This window comes from Limanda limanda, chromosome 1 (assembly GCF_963576545.1).
Source record: "Limanda limanda chromosome 1, fLimLim1.1, whole genome shotgun sequence".
NCBI classification, from domain to species: domain Eukaryota; kingdom Metazoa; phylum Chordata; class Actinopteri; order Pleuronectiformes; family Pleuronectidae; genus Limanda; species Limanda limanda.
This window is the reverse complement of record NC_083636.1, coordinates 29,461,398-29,470,443: the sequence shown is the minus strand read 5'-3', so window position 1 is coordinate 29,470,443 and position 9,046 is coordinate 29,461,398.

The following is a 9,046-nucleotide window of genomic DNA, read 5'->3' as shown; positions in this document are numbered from 1 at the left end:
TTTGATTTCACCCTATCTCGTCTATACATTTGATAGCCTGGTATGTTTAGTGCTGCAGTTGGTGAGTTATCATGTAGCCAGGTTTCAGATAGACAGAGGAAATCTAAATTTGATTCCATTAGTAGATGCTGGATTTGGTCACTTTTCGATACAATACTTCTTATGTTAAGATGACCACCAAATAAACCCTTAGGTTTAACTTTGGGATCCCATATTATTCTGGAGTGGTTGACAGTTTGAAAGACTTTCCACTTCCTGTGTTTTGTGATTGCCTGATTAATGATTTGTTTCCCATTTACATCCCTTAGCCCTCTGGCCACACGTAGCTTTTTATTTGAGTTAATGTTACACTTTGCTATTGGATTGTTACCTTCGATACCAGGAAGCTGTCGGTCAACATGCGTATCAGACTGCACGGCAGACTGAGTCACCACTGTGTAGACCTTTTGCTGTGGTTGTTGCCCGGCTGGCCGTGGTTGTAGCCCGGCTGGCTGTGGTTGAAGTCCGGTTGGCCGTGGTTGAAGCCCGGCTGGCCGTGGTTGAAGCCCGGCTGGCCGTGGTTGAAGCCTGGCCGGCCGTGGTTGAAGCCCGGTTGGCTGTGGTTGAAGCCCGGCTGGCTTTTGATGTAGCCCAGTTAGGTGAGGATGTAGCCTGGTTAGCTGTGATTGTAGCCTGGCTGGCAGTGGATGTAGCCCAGCTAGCTGAGGTTGTAGCCCGGCTGGCTGTGGTTGTAGCCTGGCTGGCTGTGGTTGAAGCCCGGTTTGCCGGGGTTGTAGCCCGGTTGGCTGTGGTTGTAGCCCGGCTGGCTGTGGTTGAAGCCCGGCTGGCTGTGGTTGAAGCCCGGCTGGCTGTGGTTGTAGCCCGGCTGGCTGTGGTTGAAGCCCGGTTTGCCGGGGTTGTAGCCCGGCTGGCTGTGGTTGTAGCCCGGCCGGCTGTGGTTGAAGCCCGGCTGGCTGTGGTTGAAGCCCGGCTGGCTGTGGTTGTAGCCCGGCTGGCTGTGGTTGAAGCCCGGCTGGCTGTGGTTGAAGCCCGGCTGGCTGTGGTTGAAGCCTGGCCGGCCGTGGTTGAAGCCCGGTTGGCTGTGGTTGAAGCCCGGCTGGCTTTTGATGTAGCCCAGTTAGGTGAGGATGTAGCCTGGTTAGCTGTGATTGTAGCCTGGCTGGCAGTGGATGTAGCCCAGCTAGCTGAGGATGTAGCCCGGCTAGCTGAGGATGTAGCCTGGCTAGCTGTGGTTGTAGCCTGGCTGGTAGTGCTTGTAGCCCAGTTAACTGAGAATGAAGACTGGCTAGCTGTAATTGTAACCCTGCTAGGTGTGGTTGTTTCCCAGTTAAATGAAGGCCTGTTAGCCATGATTGAATCCCAATTAGCTGTAGTTGTGGCCCACTTAGCAGTGGATGTTTCTCCACTGCAAGATGTTTCTGAAACTGTTTTATATAAACTTGCAGATACAAATATATGTATGTTTCAAGTATATACTGTAAGTAAATGAATGTTAATAACATAACGTCACTTCACGTGCTCTTCAGCTCCAGGAGGAGTCTTCAGCTCCAGGAGGCTCCAGCTTATTGATTCCAATAATTAGCTCGTGTTGGACTCCCCAAAGCCGACACTGCCCTGTTTTGCATAAATGGCTCAATATGAATGGCATATATGGTTTATTCTTTATCATGTGGCATTTGCATTTTTCACTAACCTCACTCACATCCACGCGCCCAAATGAAGCAGCTTGGAGACACACTGCGCTGGGAGATAAATTCTCCATTTGAACGACGTTGGACTTTACTTTGATTAAGAGATTTGTCAAAGTAAAGTCCAACATTTCAACTGTGGAATACATCAGTTGCATAGAGTGTCTTCTGCTCCGCCCACTAACACCAGCACAGATGAGTGTAAATCAAATAAGTGTAAAAGGTCAGAGAGGAAACTCAGCAATGACACGTTCACTGTCATCACCTCCACAATCAGTCGTGACCACAACACAGCAGCTAATGGCGGGACATTTTAAACCAGCTGGACACAACGCAGAAAGCAAAAGAAACAGACAAAATGGCAGACGAGGGGTTTAATTGACCAACCTTGTTTGAATGCCATCAGGAGCCTACGTGGTCAGCGTGGAGAAGGGCAGCAAGGCCATCCTGTGGTCTGACATGTGATTGGCTGAAGGAGACAGAGACTCTGACCAATGAGAGGACAGTTGATGAAACGTTTCATCATGTTGTTGTTGACACAGACTGAGGATCAGCTGATGCCTTCATCTTTAATCACATGTTCATTATGACTTGTTTACTTTTTGCTCGCCTCTTTCATGGAGCTGTCCACGCACAGAGCAGCCTCCCACCTTTTGCTGTTGTTGTGATGGTCATTTTGTTTTTCCTTCACACACAGAACTATGGTCTTACAAAAACATGGGCAGCTTTAGCAACAAGCTAGCTGTGTTGCTAAGTGTTGGCACCTGAGACCTGTTGCTGTGATAACTTCACAGTTTCTTCTTTTGTTCTTCTTCGTCCTGTGCTTCTGTCGCGTCAGTTATTTCAGATCAACAGGTGCGACTCCACAGGACTGCTGAGAGTTTCAGGGTGCAATTCCATCCTTGACCACAAGCCCTGGAGACGCTAAAAGATATGAGAACCCAGAGGGGCGCTGTTTGACTAATTTTAAGAAATTGGAGCTGGTGAAGTAATGAGCACAAAAACATAGTCCAATGTTTACAGTGGAAAATTAGTAATAAAATGAGTAATCAAGTTCTTTTAAGAAGTATTTTTGGCTCATGACTCTATTAGAGTTTAAGAAATACATGTTTAAAGTTTTTCAAAGGGAATGGGAAAACAAGATATAGTGTCATGGGTTTAAGCACATCTACAAAAATATTATATATTATATTTTATATTTACATAAGCTTAGATGTTTTTTATAAAGTGTATTTGTAAAGATGGATGTCCAGAAATTAAGCAATGGACACTGCTATCTCTCGCATTTGGAGCCAGAGGCAACGTGGACCAAACTAAAAGAAAGTCAAATCGAATTTTGGAAAGATAATTTCTTAACCAAGTGCTCACTATTTCTGGTAAGTTTGGTTTTGTGTTGTTATTTAATTTGTTAATTATATTTAATATTAAATTATAAAAACAGGGTGAAAGGTCAAAAGTCTGTACAGTAGGGGGGGAGCCTCAGTACAAAGACTTGACCAATCAGGAGTCAGTCTAAGGTGACAATCATGATGTTTCATCCTGTTATTATAATAAATAAGTAATGTGATAAGAACTACCTAAATGCCAACCACAATTTTTGAGGAAATTGTATCAAAATTACACCAACTTTTTAGTGTGGTCCATGTCCCATCAGCTAACATGGATTTATGAACTATACAGTAGCCTAGTCACCAGGTGATGGTCAAGACATTTTGGCTTCACTTAGAGGACCAGACATTTTATCCATCTTCATATTACACGGTCTATGGTTTCTTTGACATCAATATTGCTGCTATATTATATTAGTTTTGTTGTCTTCATATCATTATTGTATGTATAATTAAATATGCTTAACCTTCACCTAAATATGTGAAGAGGTGCTGTAAAGAGGTGCTTCGGTCAAATGCCCACATTAACACCTTATATGTGTAACTCTCGGGGTAAGGTCCGCTTCGTGAATATAATATTAACAAATTTATATATACAAAATGTATATAAAAAAATAAATAATGTGTAGAAAGTAGTATCCTGTTTGGCACTACAATGTGAAAACCTTTCCAAATTCAATACAAATATCTGTGTTTGTGTGGAAGGTTGTGCATGCACACGTTTGCATATTCAACAGTGATACATCTGGTGATTGTTTTTTGGCAATGATATGCCAAAACCACAGGTGACACAGGTGCAGGGGGTGTTCATCAGCAAGTTGGAGACTTTTATTCATGTGAAGAAAGTTTAGCCATTAAAGGACTCCAGGGACTTGACCGTCATTCCTCACAGTCAGGGGAAACAGCAGAGTCCACATACCTCCAGATGGCTTTGTCCAAAAAAAAAATTTGGGGCATAAAGTAGTCCCTGTCACCACGAGAGACTGAAATAAAACAGTTTGTGTTCAAGAAGGGAAACTGTAATCAAAAAATTCTGTCCCTCGTATGAAATTTGCCCTGATACTCGGGAGCATACAAGCAGGATTTTGAGGTAAACTGACATTTATTCCAAGCAGCAGGGGGAAATTCACAAACCCACTCCTCTGATTTCACCCTGTCCAACGTGAACTGATTAAAATTGAGATCTGAGAGAGATGCAGCACTCTGCAATATGGAGGTCAAGAGAATTTGGAGCAAGGAATAAGTCTGTAAAAAAGAATTCAGGCATAAAAGAATACTTGGCAACCAAGTACCACAAGGGAAGGAAGCTGAGTTCACCGACAAAGAAGCGCTGTCATTTAAGAGACGCACAACTCTGCAGAGTAAACATCGTCTCCAGCAGTGACATACTTGTAGTTGAAGTCACCTGAAGACTGAGAGTTTTGCTTAGAAGGCAGCACAGCTCAGGGTCTGACAAAACAAACTGACAAAAAGAACTGAAACACTGCCTTCCTCCTTTGGGGGAAAAGTAGTTCACATAGTCACTGCATATACAGTATTAATAGTGTGTGTGTTTGTGTGTGTGTGTGTGTGTAAGTGTGTGAGTGAGTGCGTGTGCACTTGTACTCATATATTTATGAATACAATTTTGAACAGACCTTACTGTATGAAGCAAGGAAATTTTAGGAGAAAGTTAACAATATATTTTAAGTTTGGGATAGGAATGGGGTTAGGTCAGGATAACGATTGGTGTTAAGCATTTAATTGTTATCAGACTGTAAATAAAGATGGACGACACGACTACACTTTCTCTCATTATACAGAAATTAAGCCAAACTATTCAGGAGATGAGCGCAGCCATCTTGAGCATTTGGAGCCAGAATCTCCGGAGAAGAATCCGGGGATGGAGCCGTGGAAACGAGGTCTCGCCGATATGCACACTCGACCAATCATGAGTCAGTCCCAGCTGTCAATCATGCATTTCTATAGCAACAAACATCTAATAACTTAAATAAATCTTAAATATAAATCTTAATGTTCGAACAAACATCAGTGTGATAAGAACTACTTAAAACGACAAAAACGAGTTTTGAGAAAAAAGTACTCTGATTTTTTTATTTGGTCCATTTTACATCCACTAACATGGAGGAGACAGGCTCTATGACCTATACTGCAGCCAGCCACCAGGGGGCGATCAAGACAATATGGGGAGCTGTATTGTCACCCATCTTGATGCTGTCTGGTGTAGTGTCTGCTCTCATCACAAGTTGGTCTCGAGCTTTTTGATTGTGTCTGTGTTGTAATTTATTTTTATTTTTTATACTCTGCAGCTTCACAGCAGATGCAAATTCTCTAAGAAGCAATTATAATTTCCCTCATCTGTAATATCTTGAAGTTTGGGGGAATTTTCACTTTTTCTTTCAGTTTTCAAAAAGCTTTCCCCAGTTACTCTGTAAAAAGGTTAAGAAGTATATTTATTTTGAGGTCTCTGCTCTTGTGTGTGTCTCTCTCCAACGCTCCTCTCACAGTTATCCCTTCCCAGCACGTTCTTCATGGATGGCGGAGCACTGTGTCAGCTACTGTCACACGTCTGAACGTTCAAGTGAAGGCTTCAGTTGTGTATTTACTGTGTACTGATGGGAAAAAAAGGAAAGCTTTTCTTTTCTGAAATACGGAAACGATTGTTGTGTGTTTTTTTCCCCGGAAAGGTTTCTGCTTTCAGAAGCCTCATGACTTTGCAGGGACTAGAATGTGAGTTGACATTTGAAAAAGAAATTAAAAGTCATAACGTGCCCTAAAAAGTTGACAGACATGAGCAGGAATATGTGACTTACAAGAATCCAGGTTTGTTGGGCACCACAAAGCCCCAGATTCACTCCATGTGAACTGTTGCATCTGCCAAGGACGTCACGTATTCATCGTAAGTTTGCAGGATTACAAAAAAACTCCTGCACGGATTACTACAATACCCGGTGAAAGGATGAATGAGAGTTCAGGGAAGAACCAATTAAATTTTTGTGTTTCTTTTTAGAAAGAGATTGATATCTCACAGAATAATTCCTGGAGCTTGAAAAAATCAGGTACATTTTGGGTACAGATATTTATGTGCAGATCCAGATAAAACACCAGGTTTCATAAGGCGGACCTTGGGCCTTGGGAGACATATGTGCTCCACTGAATGCCATTGTAGTTGTACTCAATTTGACCCAAACTACACGTGTGTTGAGGAAATGTTTAAAACACACGTTTTTGGACTCTGTAGTACAAATACCACCAGAGAGAGGAACTTTATAATCCAATCTCATGGCCACGGTCTTGTAAAGAAACAATATCTGAAAATAATTGAATAACATTCCAAGTTATTCTTATTCACACTCTGCCCAACAAAGGAGACACAATATTATTGCTTGATTATTATTGATAATACAAATAATGCTGGCATGAGGGGCCACTGGGTTTCGGGTTAGTTGGTCGGGTTAAGTCCTCACTATTATTTACATATACAGTTATATATTTGGTTTTTAATAAGCTCACAAATCGTTTTTTTTGTCCCAACTGGCAAGACTTAAGACATCTCAAGTATGTCAAGAGAAAGAACAGCAGGGGGGGGGGAGGGTTCAAATTTCAGATTGATTCAAGAACTTTTCCATGTTGCTAACGAGATGCCCGGCCTTGGGGAGATCCGCGATAAACCTCCTTTAGACGTAGCGTCTAACTTTAATGAGATCTGCCAAAAGCACTTTATCACAAGAAAGAGATGGAGATGGAGTCAATAAGGTCAATTTAGAAAGAGCAGGAAAAAAGTGAGACTATTCAAAGCCTCCCTGCAGACCTGGGAACAGAAACTCAGACACTGATGCCACGGAGTGCAATTATCTGTTGCACTCAAAGGTTGTAGGCGTCCTCACATTTCCCACAGATCTGGATATTTACACCCACTCCTCAGAAAATGGGCACAGTTCAAAAATAAAGATGATCACTTTTGATCTGAACTAATACATTATTTTACACTTTGTTTCATCCACAGCCAGAATGAAAAAAACAGGCTTAGGTATATGGAGAAATCTGTCAGATACCCAAAGAGTGTATCAGTGATATTTGCACAGTGGAGGACCTGAAGGAGGTGTTTGTGTCAGCACGTCTGAAGTGAAAGCGCAGGGAAAAAACCGGTGTTTCTTGTGTAACGTGTGTGTCCTGACAGCAGGCAGCCTATGGGGCGCCTAAATGTACCATCTGTGACCAAGTCTGCCGTGCATGCCATCATACCCTGTGCCTCTGCCCCCAATGATCGGGACTCGTTGGAGCACATGACTCTTGCTTTCACAGGCGGACGGAGGCCAACAGGAAGCAGCATCACTTGTTTATCTTTGTCAGCTCGGTTCTGTGTATTAATAACAGGAAATGAAGACGCAGATACTCGACCAGATCCTGTCTCTTTGGACCACACTTTGTGCGAAGCCAGATAAACACATGTCTGGCCTGGATGGGATGAAATCAGATTGCTATTGATCCTCTAGTGTAACACTCTTTAATATACAAATATAAAGGAGTATTAATTTAATATTGTGTAGTTTGATGAATCATTACCTTTGAATCTCGTGGTCTGATAAGAAATAATTTATTGCCTTTAAATAATTTATATTTTTCTCTGCGTGCAATGCAGCCCAGTTCTAGCATAGCGGTTGTATTTTACTAAAAATAATAAAAGATTTACTGTATTCATTTTTTTGTGACATGGTAGAAAGTGTTCACCAGCTCAGCATGTGCCAGCATCACAGACGACCTCTGCCTATTCTTAGCACATCCTTTATGCCTCAGTCTGACAAAAGGTGTCATAACACCTGCAGCACAAAAAGCTAAACTCATCTATATCGTCGCAGCTGTGAGCCAAATGGAAGCCGCCTCATTTGTTGCTGTTGTTGTCGAAAAATGTTTTTAATTTGCCACCAGGCCAGGGGTATTGATGCGACAGCGCCCGGAGGTTCCCAGAGGGCACAGAGCTAAAGCGCTGCCAAATGTTATTGGATCTGCAATGCAGTGTACAAAATACGAGACCTGTATTAATACTAGAATAACTATAATTTGTGTTATTGATGATTGAACATTAAAAGAGCTGGAAAAAAAGGGAGGTTGATATTTAATTAATGGCTGTGCGCAGGTTTGTTAGATACAGCGACTGATCTATCAGGGATCTGTCAAGCACAAGTGTAATCGATATGCTGAGGAGCAGGGCCCTGATATCCTACATGCTGGCTCATCTAAACTCAATACTCCTTCCTGGTGGATGATCTGCCCCCAGGTGTTGTTATTGGGAACTTCCAGGTTCCTGGTTTTGACTCCGAGCATTTTCACATGTTCTGTTTTTGGATCATTGACGCGTGGCGCACCTTGGTATTCTGCAGCTTTGTTTCTCAAGTGCTTTAAAATAGGGGGTTTGATCCACTTCTGTGTGAATGCCTTTTACTCCACTCAAACAGACACGCACACATCATACAAGCATTCGTGTGTTTATCTTTGTATTTGTGTCTTTCCTTATTTGTTTGAACTGACATTATTTGTCACACAACTTTGACACAGTGATCATATTGACATATTGGCAAGCTTACCATAGAGTTTATATAAAGATGAGGAGATGCCCAAAGGAGATGTCAAAGCACCTTGATAGGCCCCTGGTGGCTGGCTGCAGTATAACCTTGAGGTCACAAACCCCACCTACTCTATGTTATTTGATGGGATATAGACCAAACAAGGAAAATCTCGTAAATTCAAGTTTAATTTGATATTTGATGTTATAAACATGGGAAGAAACATCATGATTGACAGCTGGGACTGACTCCATCCCAACTTCCATTCCCCGATCCCTGCCACAAAGACTCTGGCTGCAAATGCACAAGATGGCAGCGTTCATGTCCGAAATATGTGGGTTTCATTTCTGGATAGTTTTATATACAGTCTATGGGTGTAACAATCACAATCGGTTATTGCTACATT